We start from the raw sequence: 22,816 nt of genomic DNA, 5'->3' as shown, positions 1-22,816 counted from the left end.
ATCATACTGTCCCAGTAATTCAAGTAAAGACACACTTTTACCAGAAGGGCTCTTTGGGTTTGAGGAAAGTTTGTAGCTCTGTTCTCTAACCTATAAGGGGTTTGGGTTGAATAGTCATGATGACATCCTATTCCATTAATTGAAATGGTGGAACCAGAAGAAGATACCAAAGCAAGAAGAACCCTGGGAATCGTGCAGCCTGAAATGAAGAAATGCATTCTAAAGCACTTTATTTTTATATGTGTGTATTTGAATGAAGTTCAAAAAAAAATGTACATAAAGCAAATAAATGTAATTTCTGTTTCTGAGTAAATAATGATTTAGGAAAAAAAGCAGGTAGTCTTCATTTGATGTTGCCAAGTAGAAAAATGAGAAATGGAGACAACAATTTTTTGTTCATGCTGGGAATAGAAGAGAACCTTTCCATAACAATCCAGTAATTTACCTAAACTAATGAAACAATCCACACAACACAGAAATGCACGCATGATTACTCTTTCTTTTCTTCTCCCACTTATTATGGTCTAAAATGTTATTATTAATTTTAGGAGTCTGCAATCCACTAATATTTCTTCAAGTTTCCTATTGTTCATTGTTGGCTTTTATTGAATTCATAATTCATGTGTTTGACTGGCACACATTTACCACAGAAAACGCTGTCTCGAACTTTTCATTTTTGCCCAATAGAATCTTCTGGTACAGTGTCAGAGCTGCAAAGTGGAATTTTACTCTCGAGTTTCATGGAAATAGTCCAACTGTACCATGAAAGATTATGCAAATCCTCAAGGAGCATCTAATCAATCACCTTGGTGTGAGAGGAATGCAGCTGATGGCTGAATTAGCTTCTGTTGGAATGTATTCATGTGTAACATCCCACTGACTGCATGACATCACAACAGCTCCAGGTCCTTGAAAGTCTTGAGGATGATTAGCTGAAGGAATTGGCTGTTTCTGCCAATCATAATCCGGCAGGGCTGCCTTTATAGTTCTGGAGATGTGAGAGAAAGGGAGGGAGGGAAAGACCGACTACAGCTAAACAAGGAGCACAGCAGCAGTAGCAACAGCAGAGCAGAAGCAGCTGGTATTCCGGTGATTAAATAGTTCTCATAGCCTTTTTGCTGTACTCGGTCCGCTCCCTGGTGTAATTCTCGTGTCCAAGGAGGAAGCTGCATTTTAACGGTGTGCTGAACAGAGGTTTGAATCATTCCAGCTGGCTGCTTGTTTTGAAAAGGACAATGTGTGTATAAATAAAAAGAGACTGCTGGAAGAGTTCAGATACTAGGATTGGAGCTAAAAAGCGCTCTCGGAATATTGTTCAGGCAGATTGTATGAACTGAAAGCTCCTTCTAATTAACCTGGAGCCGAGTGAATCTGAATACTGGATATCTCACTTTCTAACTCGGGATACATTCAAGTTAGGATAAGAACAAACAAACAAAAAAAATTGAAATGCTTCTCTAGGTAAGTTCTTGCTTAATTTGCTGAAATTGAAGTGTGTGCAATAAATGAATATATGTTGCTTAGCTATGTAAACCAGGTGAACACAATAAAGTTTTATTTGTGAAAGATTTATGTAGAAGCAGATATTAGTTTTAGACCAAATTCAATCTCTCTTTTCAGTATGTGTGTGCTTATCTGTCATTACTCTTTGTAGAAGTTATATTTGCACTATAAATGGAAAATACAGTCCTGCCTAAAAAAAGAGATAGAACCTGAAATATTTTTAATTGTTGTCAGAACATTTGCGTAATAAACAACTCACTTGATAACAATTTTAGCCTTTCATATTGAAAATGCCCGTTTTACAAACTCAGCATTCACACTGTGTGGTTATAAATGTTTCCCTGAAAAGTGTTACTGATAACATGGCATTCGAATTGCTCAAGATGGGAACTCCTCTCTTTGGGACCTGAGATTTATAGGCATGCCCTGTTCTAATGGTCTGCTTTAGAAAAACAGCTGTCACAGACATTTGAAATTGTATGATACAGTCATAAATTGCTTTTAAAAAATAGACGTTTTTCTACTAGGTCCTATTAGGAAAGAAAAATAAATTCTCGGAATAATGTATGTCATATACCTATGACTTAGATTCCCCAAAACAGCTTTATGCTATACCTGTAAATACCTCCAAATTCTTCATATACAAATTAAGTTGGAAAATAAGAAATACTATTTAAATATGGTTCTATTCATCCCTTCCAATATCCCTGTTAGAGAATGCCAAATGAAAAGGAAACCTTAAGCCTGTATTTTCTTTATAATGTGTCCCGATTAATAAACTACTGTATTTTTCAGTTATCATCATGGTATTTTCAAGTGATGATAGGTTATATATACTGTGAGTTCTAATATAACTCTGAAAAAGTTTCAGTAGTTTACACTTTATTATGTCTTTTTCAAATTCACCTTTTGCTTTGATGATGTCTTCTATCAGAATATTTTTCATCAGCTCAAAATCCTAAACATTTAACTAAATTGCATACAGTTATTGATGTGTTTTCTTAATAATTTTAGTAATTCACTTTCTCCCCAACCTCATGGTTCAAATCCTGAGTTTCTCGCCACAAAAGGAAATTAATGAAGACAAAAGTTACTGTAATTAGTTGAATTTCTCCAAAACCAGGAGGCAATTATTTTTCTCCAAAGATTTAAAATGTGTTTATCTCAAAATAATAATTTTAAATTCTTCTCTTAAAAATACATCAATTAGCTATTTCCAGATGCCAGGTTGATGCTATTTGGTCATGTTTTCTTCATGAAGCAAATGTTTGTAGAGAATATAAAATCAAGCAGTTTAAACCTTCAACTGGAATTCATTAGAAAAAAGTAAGTGATTAGTAAGAAATATGTATTTGCTACTTACCATTTATCTCAATAGGAAAATGGGTATTAATACCATTTAACATCTGCTGTGACATTTTTATAATAATAAATCCTGTGGCTATTTACCTTATAATGATTAATATCACACAGAATATGATAGAAGTCTCATGATAAGCTGAGATTTTTAGAAACTGAACATTAAGCAGATAGTCATTTTTTTTTACTGTATCTTAATGACAACTGATCATAACTAAGACTGATGCTTAGAATCCTTTGAAAAAAATGTATTGTGTATGATAATAACTCTAACATGAAAATTACCTCTTTTAGAGAGAAAATATAGATACAATTTACAAACACAGGCATCATTCTAAATTTTTTTTAAAAAGGCAACTAACTGAAATTTAAGAAGTTTTTAAAAAGCCAAAAACTTCATGAGGATTTTGACATTTCTTTTTAATAACTTGTAAACATATATAAATTGCATTTTGTTTTCTGCCAACTGAATTTATTCTCAAAAAAATGTGTCCACTTAAATGATTTTCCTTAAATATCAAAATGAAGTAAATGGAAGCTATTTTATACATAAATATTTAAAATCATAATTTGGAATTTCTATATGTGAGAGAATAAAAATATGTGTTTATATATATATATATTCACCTCAACAAAGGACAATCTTTTTCATTTTGTATAAGTATTAAAACTGTTCAAACTATTTTCTTCTCCTACCCACAAATAATTTTGTAATTGGATTTAAAACAAAGTCAGATTCTTAGTTCAAGTCTCAATGCTAACCTTACTTCCTAAAATTGCTAAAGAAATGCTTCTGAACTAGTGAAATATTTGTCCTCAATAGGTCTAATGTTTATATGATCCCTTTGCACATTCTGTTTGAATGGGAAGGGTGCCACTGAGAATAAAATCCAAAGATCAAACTTTCTGTGTTCCCTGAGTAACAACTACTCAGGGAGAACAGAGAAGCATTTAGCATGCTTTGTTCAAACTAGAAGATTCTAGCTGATACTGCCTCCCCAGATTAGGAAAGCAGCTGGGGAAACTTATAAAATAAAGCTAAAATATCAGCCCTGGCTGGAAGCCAAGACAGAGAAGCTGTGCACCCAGAAGGCTAATTCTTTCTGGGCTAAATTCATTGATAATGCATTATGTTTAAAGTCTAACCTGAAGTGTAACTTTTTTTCTCTAGTACAAACCATGGGACATTCAAGAACAAATATACCTTTTGACTAGAGTAAATTTTAAAGTAATGAAGTTTTCTCCTGTATAAAGTTTGCTGTAACAAAAAATGTAAACAAATGTAGCAGAAACTCCTATGAAATGCAATTTATACTTAAGATCAAAAAAGAAATAAAGATGAGATGTATCATCTAACCATTATCTTGGTGAAGGCAGAGTGATCAGAGATGCCACCTATGGATACATGTCCAAAGGAAGAAGTGGGAAGGTTTTATGAAAGTAACTCAGTAAAATTTACAGTGGGTTAGACATACTAAAACAGTTATAGCATATATCTTATGGAGCTAAAGACAAAAGAGAAAGTTATCTCTCAACCATTATGTACTCCAAATAAGTAGGAAAAAGGGGAACCATGTTTTCTGTTGATTTATTTTAAGTTTATGAAGTGAGAGAAATAGGTCAGGTGTCAGACATAATGCTACTGCCTTCAGCCATCGTTGAATAACATTTAGCCAACGTTTTCTTTAACACATCAGGAAACTTTCACCTATGCTGTTACAGAGAGTGTTAAATGCACTCTTTTTAAAGTTATTTCAGCAAGGCTCAGAAGTTAGAGGTGTCAATTGCAATGCAGAACTTTTATAAAAACAATCCTATTTCCAAGCTTCTTTTATCTCAATTTTCTAAGGAATGCTATCACATCTTAGAGTTGACAAATCTAGTTTCTTTTAGAATAGTATTGAATTGATAACAGATTTTTCCAAAGCCCAAAATAGTCTGGTAATGAAATCCAAACACATCAATGGCTTTGTACATTTCAAAACAGATTTTTAAAAAATGTGAGTAGTGAGGCACCTGACTGCCCAGTTAGTAGAACATACAACTCTTGATCTTGGAGTTGTAAGTTTGAGCCCCAGGTTGAGTGAAGAGATTACTTAAAAATAAAATCCTTAAAAAATGTGAATAGTAACACTCTCCACTCCTACTGATGTAAATGTTTTCCTTGATGTATTTATTTCCTTTCCCTTCTCATAATTTGTTTATATTCATGATTATCCATATAACTCAGGCCGTGTAAAATATTATAACAAAACAACCTGAATATAATAAATTAAATGTTCCCTTTTAAGTGACACATTAAAGAAATTTGCATATATAGCCTACTTCAGAAATATTTTCTCAAGAGATATACTTAAGAATACTTCATTAATATTAAATGATAATCATAATTAATTAATTAGAACTAAGGAAATATGTGAGAAGAAAATAAAGGTTAAAAAGATTATGTTTGAATGCTTGAGAACTTAATTTGATGATGTTTTCAGGGTATCTTAAAAAACAAAAGTGATAACTTCATTAAATTGCAGAATTGAGACTTCTGTACCACTCTCATTTTTTACACTTCTTTGAAGTTATTGTTTTAATATTTGAAGTGCTCAATAAAAAGGCAACTTTATTTTTCAAAGATTTTATTTATTTATTTGATAGAGAGAGACAGCAAGAAAGGTAACACAGGGTGAGGGGGGGCGGTATAGTGGGAGAGGGAGAAGCAGGCTCCCTGCTGTGCAGGAAGCCGGAGGCGGGGCTAGATCCCCAGGACCCTGGGATCATGGTCTGAGTCAAAGGCAGACACTTAAGGACTGAGCCACCCAGGTGCCCCAAGAGGCAACTTTTAATAAGCTAACACACACACACACACACACACACACACACACACACATGCAAGCGCACAAACATTTCTTTTTTTTTCTCTCCAAATTAAAAGACAGTGCCCTTTCAGAATTTTATCATCAGGTGGACTTGTGCTGTGTCTTATTTAAAATAGTTAGCCTCCATATTACAAGCCTTTAATGGAATTTGTCTTCATACCTTGTGGAAGCTAAAAGTCAGTTGGCCAGGTTCAGTATGTTCAAGCAGAAAGTAAATGTAGATACACTTCTTTAATCACTGTTCATCTGCTCCTTTCCTCTTTTCTTACTTTTTCTCCTTTTTCTTTTTTCTCTTTCCTTTCTATTTCCTCCTTTCCTCTTTCTCTTCATTTTGTTCTCTCTCCCTTTTTCCTTATTTATTTCCACCCCCTTCCTATCTCCTTGACTTCCTTCTTTCTTTTCTGTCTTCCTTCCCTCATATCTTCCTTTCTTCTCTTTATTTTCTGTTCATTTTGGCCACATCAGCTTCAAAGCTCTCTTGCAAAATCCAGGAGTAAACCACTCATGTTTAGCATAGTAGTGATTATTTATCTAATGGCCCAGTTTGAACATGGGAGTGGGTGGGAAAAATGCACATAAAAAGTGGCTAAACTACACTGAACAATAAAAGAAAGATAAGATGGGATGGGAAATTCATGTCAAAGAAGTAATGATGTCAACTTTAAATTTTAGCTGTTCTCCCACCTATGAATTTCCATTTAATTTACTAAATTCTTTAAGTAGAATCCCTTTTCTTCTTTTCTATATACTTCCCTTTCATTGGCAGTAGAATCTTTCGCATGCAGCAAATGCAGCTTAGTGGCAAAAATAAAATAATAATACATGTAAATAATCCTTGTACTGATACTTTAAATCCCTACAAATCATTTTTATATTTAGTAGTTTAAACATAGTAGCATTCATATGCAGCCCAAAGACTGACTGCTATACTAATGGAAGAAGGAGAGAGAAAGGAAAGCTATTTTGCACAATAACATGCTTTGGCTTGACTCCATTCCTTAATCAGAAATTCAATTGTAGACTGCTGATCCACAGAATTTGTCATATTTCATCAGACATCTCAAAAGAGTTCTTCTTAAGGTACTGAATAGTCTTTCACACCTACGTAAAAATCATTTAAACCTCAGGAATAAATATAGCTGCTCTAAGGATTAATACCAGGAAAGGAAACAGATGCAGAGATGCATATGCTCTTGTGAACACATATAAAAGTCCTAATTCTATTCATTACTCTAAAGTGCAAATGAGTAATGAGAATTAAAATTTAATTATTTTTGTTTCCCTATCAGTCTTTCTGTAATAGTTATGTCAATCCAACTGATACGCATACCATAAAAGGTAAAATAAAACATAGGCAATCATTTAGAAGTTCTTAAGTATTATGGTTCCTGATATCTCAGTTTGCAAAGCTGCTTTCCTTGGAATAGGGCATTTTCTTAATAACCACAAAAATGATGCTCAAATTGGTCAATCGAGGTTGAACTCAATTTAGTACTTAAGTTACTCTATTTTTCCACCTGGACATATTTTTCACATTAAATAGAGAAAATGGCTTTTCATTTTTGTTCAATAATGTCTATAGTGATAATGATGAAATTATCTATTATTTTAAATATGTGCCAGACACCATTCAAGATATTAGTGTGAAGAAAATATCTCTTAGGAGGCTTGTGTGTGTTGCGGGGGGAGGGAGACAAGCAGTAAACAAAGATGCTATGATAGGGCTGTAAGTACTTTGAAGATGAATAGATCTAGGTGGTGGGTTAAAGGGTGTTAGTGAAAGCCGTAAGAGCTGATCAGTAAATTATCTTTCTGATAAACTGACACTCAGAAAACCTATTTAAAAGTTATCTGCCAGGGGCACCTGGGTGGCTCAGTGGGTTAAGCCTCTGCCTTCGGCTCAGGTCATGATCCCGGGGTCCTGGGATCTAGCCCCGCATCGGTCTCTCTGCTCAGCAGGGAGCCTGCTTTCCTTCCTCTCTCTCTCTGCCTGCCTCTCTGCCTGCCTCTCTGCCTACTTGTGATCTCTCTCTGTCAAATAAATAAATAAAAATCTTTAAAAAAAAAAAAAGTTATATGCCAAACAGAATATTGCTTCAATCTTGTAGAAAACTGTGACAAAGAGCAACAACTTACCACAATATGATAGCTGACAAGCTGAATTTTTATTCTGCCAATTGATTATTATCTTCAATTCTGTGAAATTGTTTGGTAAAGTTTAGGATATGGCCCACTGTTTAATGTTGCTTTCTCTGTAAAGCAGAAAGACCATCAGTTTTAGAAAATGTAATTCTCAACTATGCTTCTACTCTTTACATTTTTAAGGTATTTAAAAAGTAGTGAGTAAATATTTCAAACTATTGTATCTTTCCCTACAGTTTGAAAGTCAATGCTATTATTGAGACTTATGTAGCAGAACTAGTCCCCTGTCTCATTTTCACAAATCAGTGGGTATAAGAAACAGTATTCCAAAGATCACTCAGTTGGCTGGAGTAATAGACTTACATTGGTATTACAGAGGGATAAATGTAATTATTGAATATTTTTTAAAAAATTCACCAATTACAAAAAGATTTCAAACTCAACAAGTACCAAAAATATAATAAGGCTAATACAGTATTAATGAAACTTAAAATGAATTAATGAAATCAAAGTACCAAAGTCAAGGGAACAATGATCGGTAATCTTCCTTGGCAGAGGTCTGACATCATGTGGCCTATTTGCCAATGTCAGGTTCCTCCCATCTCATATTAGGAGCAGTCTTCCCTGACCTTCTTCCTCCATGGTAGATCATTGTTTCTGCTCCTCTCTCACAGTTGTATTATGGTACCTATTGCCTTAAGGTGTAAATACTGTATATGTATCAGTGCCCCCAGTTAACCAAAATATTCTGATAAAAGGACTGCTTAGGGAGATCTTCACCTACAGGCAAATAGCAAGCATTTGATAAATGTAAAATGTGAGGCACGTTCTATGAGCAACAACTGAGGAAACAGTTTTTAAAGAAAAAAAAAAGAACTGTTGAAGAATAGTATAATCACTTTTACATGTTGCAGAAGAGGTGTTTTTTTTTTTTAATGAAAGTGGACTTTATTTTGTATTATATGACACCAGAGGACTAATATATGAAAGATATTGGGAGGCTGTTTCTATGCAAAATCAGGAAGAACAACTCACCTAAAATCAGTGAGATTCTAGCCAACCAAAACAACCACCACAGGTTGGAGTGCTGCTTATCCAGAAGACTTCTCTAGAAGGTATTTCTTCCTTAGCAGGACATGGTTGGTGAGGTTCCTCATGTTTTTCATATGTAGCTATAAAGGAGTGTGGATGAAGATTTTACAGTGATCATGCTACTCACCTAAAAACAATCTCTAGGAGTTGGTTCAAAGATTGGTCAACAAATTTCAAGTAAATAAAATTGAATAAAATTACATGTCAGGAATGTATTTCTCAGGACATGTTCTAGAATGCAAAAGCAACTTCACAAAAGGGTAATTTTACAAAGTGTATAATTTGTTGAAGATAATAAAATAATAATTAAGTGAAGGATTGATTTTTAAAAATTTAAATATATTAGTTTTGTTCCTCTTTTGAGCCAGTCCAAGAAAGAAAATTTCTACAGATTAGATGCATGAATAAGAGTGATACTTCTAGCCTCTATGAACTTTTAAATGATAAAGAATATAGAGATTGTTGGGCTGAGTTGCGAAGTTTAAGCTCTACTAGAGAAGAATTGCAGTCATGTAAACAAATGTGAACTGATACAAAGATGAGTTAGCATTATGACATAATAGAAGGCAAGAGGTAATGTTGAATTCCACCAAAGTTGGATTCTAATTCCAGCTTTGCCCTCGTGTGTAGTGTAACCTTGAAAAATCTTATTAACTCTTCTGTGCCTCAGATTCATGATCTGTGAATGGAGATAATAATACCTACTTCATAGAACCGCTGGAAAAGCTAAATGTGATAATAAATATGAAGTTCCTAGGACAAAGTTGGAAACACTAGAGGTATTAAATTAATGGAATTAAGTATTAATTACATGCATCAGTACTCTGACTTTGGCCTGCAAGGTAACATTTTGTACTGATTTAAAGCAACCCCTAGTATAAGTATTGACTATTTTCAATCCCCTTCACTTGTAGGTAATGATCTAAATCACTTTTTTGCACTGTCTTTCCTGTATTTTTATTATATATGAATATTAACAATATTAAATGAAAGTTAAATGATCAGAGATCATTGACTAACATTTTAATCTGACTCATCAGACTTTCAAAAATTAACTCACATTCAAATATCTTGAGGAAAACAGATCATAAACCAGAGGAAAATACCATCAGGAAAAAAAGTGCTAAATAGTTTATCTTAATTTTCTGGCATGCTGGTGTAAGGAAAAACATGGGTTTAGAAGAAGACAAGAAGGCAAAGATTCAGAAACTAAAGCTGGATAAAATTAAAACAAATACAAATGTTACTTACTTTGCAATTTTATCTAGTAAAACAGTAAAAAATATTTTAGGTGGTGTCTATATTGATATATTTTCCAGAATTATTACAAAAGTTACTTATGAATGTTTTAAAAGAATGCTAGGCACTGAACCAAAATAATTCACTTAGTATGCCTCTTTGGTAGAAAATACTGGGGGGTATAAAATGTAAAACATTTTGTTGACCTTCAAGATATCTCTGGGGGAAAAAAAGGAATAGGGAAAATGAAAAAAAAAATGGTTTTGTTTTACATGTGGAAACTGTGGAAACTGTGCAAACATGCAGAAACTATGCTGCTACAAAATTGTATGCAATTGTTTACTTCAAATTTCTTGAACAGTTTTCTGACCAAGAGCTTGTGCAAGTTATAGGTGGGCAGAATATTCATTCTAGAGGCTTCTCCACACCTCTTGCACTCACACAGGGAGAAATACAGGAAAGCTTGTTAACTACTACCTCATTCCCACTAATGGCAAAAATTGCTTCCACAGCAGCCTCTGGACAATAGATTTAACTTCTCCAAATTACTAATGTTGACTCAGACTGAGAGTGAAAAAGATACAAAATATATTTTAAGTTTTGCCCCAAATATGTTAGTGTCTTAAATTGACCTTAAATTTTCCATATGTAAAACCAGACCACTCTTCCTATTCTTTGTTCCCCAAGATATTTTGAAGATCAACAAAATGTTTTATATTTCAAATTCTTGCAGTATTTTCTATCAAATAGGCTTGCTAAGTGAATTATTTTGGTACAGTGCCTAGTATCGTTTTAAAGCATTCATAAGTAACGTTTGTAATAATTCTAGATTCCAGTCATCAAGTATTAAAATAGGAGCATCTCGAGAAACATTGCCTCTGACAAGTAACAGAATGCTTGAAATCACTCCAAGTCTCTCCCCATAATTTTTTATTATGCTTTTTTCCAAACTTTCAGAACTCTGCATCCTGGATTAGTTTTGAGTGGGAGGAGGAAATTCTATATGGGATATATATACATGTGACCACCCATTTTATTTCTGGTTGATAGCCAAGCTGGTATTTTATTCTGCAGTATCTAAAAGTTAAAAGAACATAAAATATGAAGCAATTAGATTGAAAAACAACAAGCACAGATTATCAGTGAAATTGAATGGAGCATATCTCCCTTTGGTAAAGAATTACCTGACTGCTTTGTGCTATGTAAAATCATGAATGTTCTGAAATAAGAGAAATATGTAAAAGATGGAAATTGTAACTAAAAGATTTATAAGATCTACAGTTATGAGATTAAATAGCCAAAAGAAAATGATCAGTATTTCCATTTTGGTAGAGTTCTTTATGAGTTTTGTGCATGGCAATGAAATTCTACTTCTTGATATTTAGGGTTCCAAAGCAGAATGGTGGCAATGAAGGAGGTCTAGAATCAATCAGAAAATGTGGGTTCACTTAGCCATGTGAAGTTATACTAGTTTTGTCTTCTATGTATTAAATTTTCCATTTATTCATTCCTTGAGTTATTTGAATAATAATTTGGTAATTGGTAATTATATCTATTTATACATAAGGTGTATATATATATATATATTTATGAATATATAGTATATATATTCATAAATATATATATATATATACATAAAATAAAGGGGGCCCAGTTGAAAAGGGTTTATTATTATAACAAGAAGCTCAAAGTCAGTAGTATATGTTTTACACAGTAATATCCTGATAGTGAGATAATATAATGGAAAAAACAATCCTTACTAGAACTTCCTATAAACTAGATAATAGACAACAGTTATACTGCCCCAAACCAATATAAATTTTCTCCAGGCATTTATGTATTAACTTGACTGCATTAGGGGTTTCTAGGTAAGAAAGTTGGTGGTAAAGAAATGAAGGTTGAGATAAATGAATTTTAAGAGTTAATAATCTTTTGTTCTTTCTGATGCAGACAAATTCTATGATAGTGACCAAGTGATAGCTTACCTAAATTCAGTAAAAGAATAATTAAAACATCAAAAGTATGTCTTCTAAGAGATGCTAGACATTAAAGTAACTTGTGAATGTAAGTGTTGTACTGTTGGTAACATACTCTAGTCACAGAGATGATTAATATATTTCTTATAATTTATAGTTTAATAAATTCTGATTCCTTGAAGTTAAGCTTCCATGTTAATTATTAGGCAAAATTATGTTTCTTTTTCTGTTACTCAGTAATAGGTCAAGAAGTACATTACCACATTGTATTTTCATTCATTCATCAATATACCTTGGAGTTTCCTTGCCTATAAGAACATGAGGGCTAAGTGAACATTTTATGTTTCATGGATAACCTTCCATGATTGTCTTCTGAGAGAATTAACAAGGATGCAGAACCATACTAAATATAATAATGTTTTTTTTAAAAAAGGTTATTGAACTAAACAAAAGCAATTACCAGTCAATAGCAATCATTTTATTGCTGTTGTCTGTAAGTTGATTTAACTGAAATGTATAGAGAAAAGCACAGAAAAAGAACAATGCATTGGGATTCTAAGGGCAAAATTGGTCATCACTCCTCTGCCTGATCCTGGATCCTGGAAAACCAAATCTTTGGTTTCAAGGATCTTTCAAGTCTCTCTTTCCTCCTCTAAATCCAACGCTCTCATCCATCAGTGATTAGAAAAACTGACTTCCCTCTTTATATCCTCTTCTAATAAATAAAGAATCCACAGGACTCTTTTCCTTTCTCTGAAATCTTGTAGCATATCCTTAGAGTTCTTTCTTTGCTGATAAGCAGGTAGTCCTCATGACATCAAGTTTGTGCTCCTATGAACTCTCTCACTTTTTTTTTTTCTTTTTATTTGCAGGTTTTTTGAACTCGTTCACCACCTACTACCTTCTCAACTCACTTTAATCTTTTACTTGACTTCATTACACTAATGGGCATTTGCTAAGGTCACCAAAACCAAGGTTAATTTTCAGTATATTTCTTGACTTAAAATAGCATTCAGTTCTTGCTCAGAAGTATTTGTGTACCTTTGCTTATAGCTTCCATGGCTCTCTTCCACTAACCACACTTCATTCAGTGTAAAGGTTTTAATGGTATACCTCTATCATTGTACTGTACACAGTGTTCCTTAGCTTTCTCACTTGACATTATAGTTTTTCTTACTCCTTAATTTATAATTCCAGCACAGACCTTAAATTCCACTATGATTTATGGCATAGTAGAAGACATTCCTTTTGAATATCTCACAGGTGTTTCAAAAATAATATATTACATTCTACTCATTTTTCTCTTCTCACACCTTTGCTAGCATATAACTGTGTACTTTCCCTAGTTTGTACATACCATGTTCTATTGTAATTTGTATTCAAGTGTGTCACAGAATGGATTCTCATTGCTTTTAAAGAGTAGAGGTAATGTTTCTCAGTGGATAGTACATCTGGCGCTTGGTAAGCATTCAAAAGTACTGAATGAATGACTGAAAGGCTGAAGTCTTTGGGCAATTTTTACCCCTTTAGATCCATTCAATCACCAAGTCATGATACTTCTATTTCTTATGCGACAGAATAAAAATAATTCATGTGAGAGTATTGACAACCTTGAACCTCTAACAAACAGTATTAAACTTTTTCCATTTCCCCCCACTAAAGAGAAGGGTATCTTGCTTTTTGACTGTGAGGTTAATTGATAATATAATAGGGTCTTAGAGAGAAAGGATAAGAGGAAAGGAAGGGAAAAAACAGTGAAGCAGGTGGCAGAGATAAAATTTTGTCGTGTGAGAATTTCCAGAGTAGCTTTGGGGTACAGGGGAAATGGAGAGTAGAAAAACCAACATTTTAGAAGTGCCATTTTGTTTTATGAATTGGAACTCTTTAGTGTTGTTTAGAAAATGTGGGTAAATAAAAGAATTCCTTTTAAATAAATTATTGTGGTTCTTATTTTGTGCTTCTTAAATGATTCCAACCATGCTACCCACAGGGGCTACAAAATTATAAGAGCTAGAAAGTTATATAAAAACATCGAGAAACTGCTTTTGCTTTAAAAAAATTCAACTTTACCTTTTAGAGTAGTTTTAGGTACCTCCCCACATGTGCACACGCTAGCCTTCTCCACCACCAATATTCCTTAAAATTGATGAAACTACATTGAAATTTTGTTATCTCCCAAAGTCCATAGTTTACATTAGGGTTTACTCTTGACGTTAGGCATTTTCTGGAGTTTGACAAATGTGTAATGAATGTATCCACTGTTTTAGAATCAGAAAGGATAGTTTCATTGCCTTCAGTGTCCTCTGTGCTCCACCTATTCATCCCTCCCTCACTCCTCCAACCCCTGACAGCTACGGGTCTTTTTACTGACTGTAGTTTTGCCTTTCCAGATGCTATGTAATTGGAATTATACAGCATGCAAATTGGCTTCTTTCATTTGGTTTGATGCCTTCATATATTTTTGTAGCTTGATAGCTCTTCTCTTTTTAGTCCTAAATAATATTCTATTTTACAGATGTACCAGTTTGTTTATCCATTTACCTACTGAAGGACATCTTGGTTGCTTCCAAGTTTTGGCAATTGTGAAGGAAGCCGCTATAAACAGCCTATGTAGGTATTTGTGTGGACATAAGATTTCAACTGTCTTGAGCAAGTAACAAGGAGCTCAATTTCTGGATTGTATAAGACTATGTTTAACTTTGTAAGACACTATCAAAGTGTCTTACAAAGTAAGACTTTGACAGTGTCTTACAAAGTAGCTATACCATTTTGCATTACTGCCAGCAATGAGTAAGAGTTCCCTTTGCTCCACATCCTCCCCAACATTTGGTATTTTCACTGTTTTGGATTTTAGCTATTCTAAAAGCTAGTAATAAGCATATTGTTATTTAAATTCGTAATTCTCTAATGACATAGGATGAAGAGCCTCTTTTTACTGCCTATTTGGCATCTGTATATCTTCTTTCATGAGGTATTTGCTCAAATCTTGGGCTCATTTTTAATCAGTTTATTCATTTTCTTATTGTTGAGTTTTAAGAGCTCTTTATATATTTTGAATAACAGTTTTTTTTTATCAGATATTCCTGTTTCAAATATTTTCTTCCAGTATTTAGACTGTCTTTTTTATTCTCTTAACAGTGTCTTTCACAGAGAAACTTTTAATTTTTATTTTACTGATGTCAAATTTATCAATTCTTTCTTTCATGGATTGTGCTTTTGTTGTATCTAAAAAGTCATCGCCAAATCCAAGATCATCTAGATTGTCTGGTGTTATCTTCTAAGAGTTTTATAGTTTTTCTGTTTGCTTGTTTTACATTTATGATTTATTTTTAGGTAATTTTTGAGAAGGGTTGAGGTCTGTGCATACATTCCTTTGTGTTTGTTTGTTTGTTTGTTTTGGTATGTGGATATACAGTTGTTTTAGTACCATTTCTTGAAACTATCCTTTCTCTATTAAATTGACTTTGCTCCTTTGTCAAAGATCAGTTCACTATCTTTGTGGAGTTTATTTCTGGGTTCTCTAATCTTGTTCCCTTGGTCTATTTGTATGTTCTTTTGCGAGTACCATACTGTCTTGATTTCTGTAGCTACTAGTGAAATTTGAAGTTTGTTAGTGTCAGTCCTCTTTTGTTTTCCTTTAGTGTTGTGCTAGCTATTCTGAGTCTTGCTCTCCATATAAACTTTGCTTCTTATTTTTAATCTCTATTTCTATTGTCTTAAGTATTTATCTGAACTATTGCAATAAATTATTTTTTTAGAAGATTTATTTATTTTAGAGAAAGAGAGCAAATATGATTAGGGAAAAGGATAGAGAGAGAAAGAGTCTCAAGCAGACTCCTTTCTGAGCATGGAGCCTGGCTAGGGTCTTGATCCCATGATCCCATGATCATGACCTGAGCCCAAATCAAGAGTCAGATGCTTAACCAACTGAGCCACCTAGGTGACCCTAATGTAATAAATTCTTAACTGAGTTTATATACTGGCATAAATATTCCATAGACAAGAAAAACACTGTGACCACATGAAACAGGGAAAAATACTACTGAAGGGATGTCTTTAAGGAGGAGGTGATAAAGCCTGGAAATAATGCACAATGGTTGTCATTAGCCAGAATGGATAATTCATCTAGTGAAGAACATCTACTCAAATGAGTGGGTAAGTGTGGTAAAAAGAACTTACAGAAATTCTTTTATTCTTGCTATTGTGTTCCTTGTGAAATAAAAAACAAGATCATCAGCTGAGAATGAAGAAAAGAAAAGAAATGTTGGAAGTTTGAAGAGAGAAGAAAGGGGTACTTAATAGTCATCTAGGAGAAGAGATAGTTTAGGAACTGAAAAAATACCGTGTGGTTGCCAGCAGCATTAAAGACCCATGTGAAGCCTTTGATCATGAGTTTAAGAGGTAAATAGTCTGTTTGGTGAAATTCTATTCAATTTCGGAGTTACAGGCACAGATTTAGTGGATTGTGGGATTTACCCAGTTTTGTTTAGACAAATGTGCATCATAAAATAAGAAAGGATAAGAAGGTTTGAGAGTATATGAAAAGAAATGAAAATAATGATTGGTTAGGGAATTTAAGCTGGGCAAGAAGAAGTGTAAGACCAAGAGAGAGAAAGAGAAAGTAAAAAGTGAAAGGACCAGGGCTTAAAAATGTTAGGGGTTTGAAATATTGTTGAAGTTGGGGCAGTAGGTGAAGTGAGCTAAAAACATAGGGATTGAGATTAGATAGCAAAATATGTAAAATCAATATTATGAATTTGTTACAGTTATACATTTATTTGTTTTAATGAAAAGATCTAGTGTATGACTCTGAGACTGGATGGCAATTATAGAAAGAAAGGCAAGAGAATTAGAGAGGGACTCAAAACCTGAGAGTATAGTGTTGAAAGAATTATCTATATGAATATCTAATAGTTTAAAAAAGTGAGAGTTATCCAAAATCTAAGATTTTTCTAGGATTAAAAAAATCTAACCCAGGCATTAGTTAATAACTTCTTTAAGAAGAGGTGGGGTGGTATAATCCTATTAGATGAAAATTGGAGGTTTTTAATAGAGTAGGAAAAGACAATAAACTTAAAGTGACAATAAGGAAAATAAGGAATAAACAAGGCATCTAACCAACCTCCTGACCCAATAGTAGGAGAACAAGATGTGAAACTCTAACTATCATCAAAGGGCTCTGAGGTCTTCAGGGGAGAGCCAGGTTTTGGTTAGGGATAGGAGATGAAGAAAACTTTCAGAGAAGAGTTTCACTATATTATATATGGAAAGAATTTTGCTAATAATTGATCATGTATTCTGATTAGCACAAAGAAAGATTTTAAGAGGTTAAGAAGATTGTGAATGGGATCACAAAAGTATTTTTTAATTTAATTTAATTTTTTTCAGTGTTCCAGGATTCATTGTTTATGCACCACACCCAGTGCTCCATGCAATTTGTGCCCTCCTTAGTACCCACCACCAGGGTCACCCATCCCCCACCTCCCCTCCCCTCCAAAACCCTCAGTCTGTTTCTCAGAGTTCACAGTCTCTCATGGTTCATCTCCCCCTCCGATTTCCCCCAACCACCTCTCCTGTCCGTCACCCAATTTCCTCTGTGTTATTCCTTATGCTCCACAAGTAAGTGATACCATATGATAGTTGACTCTCTGCTTGACTTATTTCACTCAGTATAATCCCCTCCAGTCCCATCCGTATTGATACACGAAATGAAATATATCCTTTCTGATGTCTTCTTTGGAGAAGTGTCTGTTCATGTCTTCTGCCCATTTTTTGATGTGATTATCTGTTTTTTGTGTGTTGAGTTTGAGGGGTTCTTTGTAGATCTTGGATATCAGCCCTTTGTCTGTAGTTATCATTTGTGAATAGCTCTCAGTGTCCTGGCATGGAGGCCTGCATCCAGCTCTCTGCTCAGCAGGGAACCTGCTTCCTCCTCTCTCTCTCTGCCTGCTTCTCTGCCTACTTGTGATCCCTGCCTGTCAAATAAATAAATAAAAATCTTAAAAAAAAAAATCCTAGAGGAGAACATAGGCAGTAACCTCTTCGACATTGGCCACAGCCACTTCTTTAAAGACATGTCTCCAAATGCAACTTCTGGGACTTTGTCAAGATCAAAAGCTTCTGCACAGCAAAGGAAACAGTCAACAAAACAAAGACACAACCCACGGAATGGGAGAAGCTATTCACAAATGACACTACAGACAAAGGGCTGATATCCAAGATCTACAACGAACTCCTCAAACTCAACACACAAAAAACAGATAATCACATCAAAAAATGGGCAGAAGACATGAACAGACACTTCTCCAAAGAAGACATACAAATGGCTAACAGACACATGAAAAAATGTTCATCATTGTTAGCCATCAGGGAGAGTCAAATAAAAACCAGACTGAGATACCACCTTACACTAGTTAGAATGGTCAAAATTAACAAGACAAGGGTGCCTGGGTGGCTCAGTGAGTTAAGCCGCTGCCTTCGGCTCAGGTCATGATCTCGGGGTCCTGGGATCGAGTCCTGCATCGGGCTCTCTGCTCAGCAGGGAGCCTACTTCCCTCTCTCTCTCTCTCTCTGCCTGCCTCTCCATCTACTTGTGATTTCTCTCTGTCAGTAAATAAATTAAAAAAATAAAAATCTTTAAAAAAAAATTAACAAGACAAGAAACAAGTGTTGGAGAGGATGTGGAGAAAGAAAGGGGAATGCTCTTACACTGTTGGTGGGAATGCAAATTGGTGCAGCCACTTCGGAAAACAGTGTGAAGATTCCTTAAGAAATTAAAGATAGAGCTACCCTATGGCCCTCCAATTGCACTACTGGGTATTTACCTCAAAGATACAGATGTAGTGAAAAGAAGGGCCATCTGTACCTGAATGTTCATAGCAGCAATGGCCACGGTCGCCAAACTGTGGAAAGAGCCAAGATGCCCTTCAACAGACGAATGGATAAAGAAGATATGGTCCATCTATATCATGGAGTACTACGCCGCCACCAGAAAGGATGAATATATTTCATTTCATGTATCAACATGGATGGGACTGGAGGGGATTATGCTGAGTGAAATAAGTCAAGCAGAGAGTCAACTATCATATGGTTTCACTTACTTGTGGAGCATAAGGAATAACACAGAGGAAATTGGGTGAAGGACAGGAGAGGTGAGTTGGGGGAAATCAGAGGGGGAGATGAACCATGAGGAACTGGGGACTCTGAGAAACAAACTGGGTTTTGGAGGGGAGGGGGTTGGAGGGTTGGGAGGGCCTGGTAGCAGGTATTAAGGAGGGCACATATTGCATGGAGCACTGGGTGTGGTGCATAAACAATGAATCTTGGAACACAGAAAAAAATAAAATAAATTTTAAAAAATAAATAAATACATTCCATTTACTTAACATACAGTGTAATATTAATCTCAGTATTACAAATATAGAATAGAATTTAGTGATTCAACACTTACATACAATAACCAGAACTCATCATAAGTGCCCCCCTTAATACCCATGACCTATTTCAACCACCCCTCACCTACCTCCCCTCTGGTAACCATTAGTTTGTTCTCTATAGTTAAGAGTCTATTTCTTGGTTTGCCTCTCTTTCCCCCTATTTCACACCTGGTTCATTTGTTTTGTTTCTTAAATTCCACATATAAGTGAAATCATATAGTATTTGTCTTTTTCTGACTGACTTATTTCACTTAGCCTAATAATCTCTAGCTCTACCCATATCATTGCAAATGGCAAGATTTCACTTTTTTAAAGGGTGAGTAATATTCCATTATAGAGACTTTTTTAAATTGATTTTATAAAACTACACTTTTTTGAAATTTTAAATTGATATAAAATTTTAAAAATTTCTTATAACTTGATAAATAATTTTCTTTTATCTTTTTAATAACTAGGCAAATGTAGTATCTTCTCTTTCTCATTCCTATCAGTTATGTATGGATTACCTCTTTTTATCTTAATATCAGCAGAGGTTTGTCAAATTTTTTAGCTTTTTTTTTTTTTAAAAGATTTTATTTATCCACTTGACAGACAGAGCTCACTACTAGGCAGAGAGACAGGCAGAGAGTGAGGAGGAAACAGGCTCTCCGAGGAGCAAAGAGCCCAATGTGCAGTTTGATTCGAGGACCCTGGGATCGTGACCAGAGCTGAAGGCAGAGGCTTTTACCCACTGAGCCACCCAGGCACCCCTAGCCTTTATAAAGAACCAAGTTTTGACTTCATTTTTCTATTCACTGTCATTCTTATCTGGTTACTTTCTGCTCGTTTTTGGTTATGTCTTTCCTTGTACCATCTTTGTTATTATTTTGATGGTTCTTTTATGGCTTCTTGGGAAGAATGCTTACCTTATTAACTTATTAATTTTCATGTTTTTCTCTTTTCAGTGTTTTTTAAGCTCTAAATTTCTCTAAACATCATAATAGCTAAATCCACAAATTTTGGCATGTGTTACTTTGGGACATAATTTGTAACATATATATCCTTTTAACTTTTTTTCCATAAGTTATTTTAGATTATGTTTTTTAAAAAAAATTTGGATATATGAGAATTTTCTAGTTATTTTGTTATTAGTTTCTAGGTTAATTATATTGTGATTATAGTACAACTCTACATGATTTTTAATTCTTTGAAAATTGTTGAGACTTGCTTTGGAGCTCCATATGACTAATTTTTATAAATATTTCCAAGTTCAGTATGTATTCTATAGCTATTAAGTATCGTACTTTAAATATGTCTTTTAGACTAAGTTTGTGAAACATGTTATTTGGGCCTCTTTATCCTCACTAATCATCTCTCCAGCTTTTCAATCAATTCTTAAGAAATCTTTACACGTTTTCTACTATGATTGGAAATTTGTAAATATCACCTTATAGCCCTGCCTATGTCTGTTTTATACATATAAAACTATATTAGATGCATGCAAATTTACATTTTAATGATTTCTTAGCAAATTGAAACTTTTATCAATATCAAGTGATTTCTGTATCTCTAGCAATTCTTTTTGCCTTAAATTTAATTTCCTAATACTTACATACTTTTATCATCTTTCTTTTAATTAAAATATACTGATACATTTTTTCCAGATGTTTGTTTTCACACATCCTTTTGTATGTCACTTGCAAACAGCATATGCTTGTGTTTAGATTTTTTTCTTTCTATTTGCTAAACTAAAAGGTAATTTAGTTTATTTATATTTATTGTAATTATTAAAATAAAAATACCTATTTATTTTGTGTTTTCTGTTAGTCCTATTTACTCTAGGCTCCCTTTTCTCTCCTTTATTCTTTTTTTTTTTTTAATTGAGTATTTTTCATGTTTTTCCATTTTTTCTGCTCTACTAGCTTTGAAGACATATATTTTTTATTGGTTGCACTAGAAATCAGAATATGTATGTTAACTTACTAATGGCTAAGTTGGTTAATATCATGACCTTAATACAATGTTTTTATAACATTTTTATTCTATTTACTACTTTCTCACTTTTTGCTATCGTTCTGATTTAACTAGTCTTTGATTTTATTTTTAGTCCTAGAATGCTTTACTATTACTAATTTATATTCTTAAGCTCATTTAGGTTGATTCACATTTTTATAAATTCTTCTATCTTCACTCTGTTAAGCAGTTTGAACACTGTGCTTGAGAAATTCATGACGTTATGAATTTCTATCTTTTTACATTACATAACAGCTAATTATTTTCCTGCCTCTTTGATAGCCAACCAATGGACATGTCCTAGCAGACTCTGAATCAGAAGCCAGTGCATGAAGCAGCAGATCCAGAGATGATTCCCCTTAGGTTAGGCTGTTTTCATCCACAGCCATGTTCCAGAGGCATCAGTAGCATTGTCTGCCCACATTTCAATACTGACAATGAAGATTGTGCAATATTGGGTTATAGCCACTTTTTTGAAAAGTACCATAATCATGATGATGATGATGATGATGATGTGTGTGTGTGTGTGTGCGCGCACGTGTGGCCTTAATCACAACATAAGCACATTGATGTCACTAAATCTAATTAAGAACTTTTTTGGAGTGCATTTTCAATCACCTTGATGTTTCTATTCCAGTTACAGTTTATAAAATATTACCGTCTTATTCAGTACCCATCTATGACATACTCTGTGATACTGAACATGATTTTTTTAGTTCCTAAAAGTGTTTTTCTTCAACAAAATTTTAATGACTAATTTAGGAAAATCATCTTTGGAAAAAAAAGCCCTCAAAACATGTGTAGAAGTAAATTTTATTATACATTTGTAAATAGTACTAAGGATGATTAAGTTGATATTTCAGTGCATGTCCAACTTCCTAATGATCCATTATCTTTTAAATCATCCGCAAAGCAGCTACATATAAGAAGGTATTTTTATGTGTTCTCAGGTAAATAATAAACCATAATGGAAGCACATAATGTTACAATTCTAAGATGTAACTGTGAGCAGTAGAAGTTAGTGTCTAGAAATCTTATTTATGTCATAATTCCATTCTAAACAGAAATTGTAATCACAATTTTAAGTTATTTGAATGTTGTTCTTATTTTTTATATTTCCACATCAGAACTGAGACCTTAGAGTAAACTGAGAGACAACCTAGATCATTGTGTACACTTTCTCTTTTGTATATGTTTGTTTATTATT

At 33.8% G+C, this 22,816-nt stretch overlaps 1 protein-coding gene across 1 annotated transcript in view; it reads left to right on the top strand.

Annotated features, from left to right (window-relative positions):
- Positions 1–1,004: 1,004 nt before the first annotated feature.
- Positions 1,005–22,816, top strand: part of LOC116584628 (bifunctional heparan sulfate N-deacetylase/N-sulfotransferase 4) — a 275,093-nt gene continuing 253,281 nt past the window's right edge. Inside the window, exon 1 of the mRNA XM_032333263.1 lies at positions 1,005–1,461. The gene's annotated coding sequence lies outside the window, so the exon portion shown is untranslated. The remainder of the gene's footprint in view (positions 1,462–22,816) is intronic.

The sequence above is a fragment of the Mustela erminea genome, chromosome 2, assembly GCF_009829155.1.
Source record: "Mustela erminea isolate mMusErm1 chromosome 2, mMusErm1.Pri, whole genome shotgun sequence".
NCBI classification, from domain to species: domain Eukaryota; kingdom Metazoa; phylum Chordata; class Mammalia; order Carnivora; family Mustelidae; genus Mustela; species Mustela erminea.
Note: the sequence above shows the minus strand (reverse complement) of the source record. Positions and strands in the feature narration are given on the sequence as shown.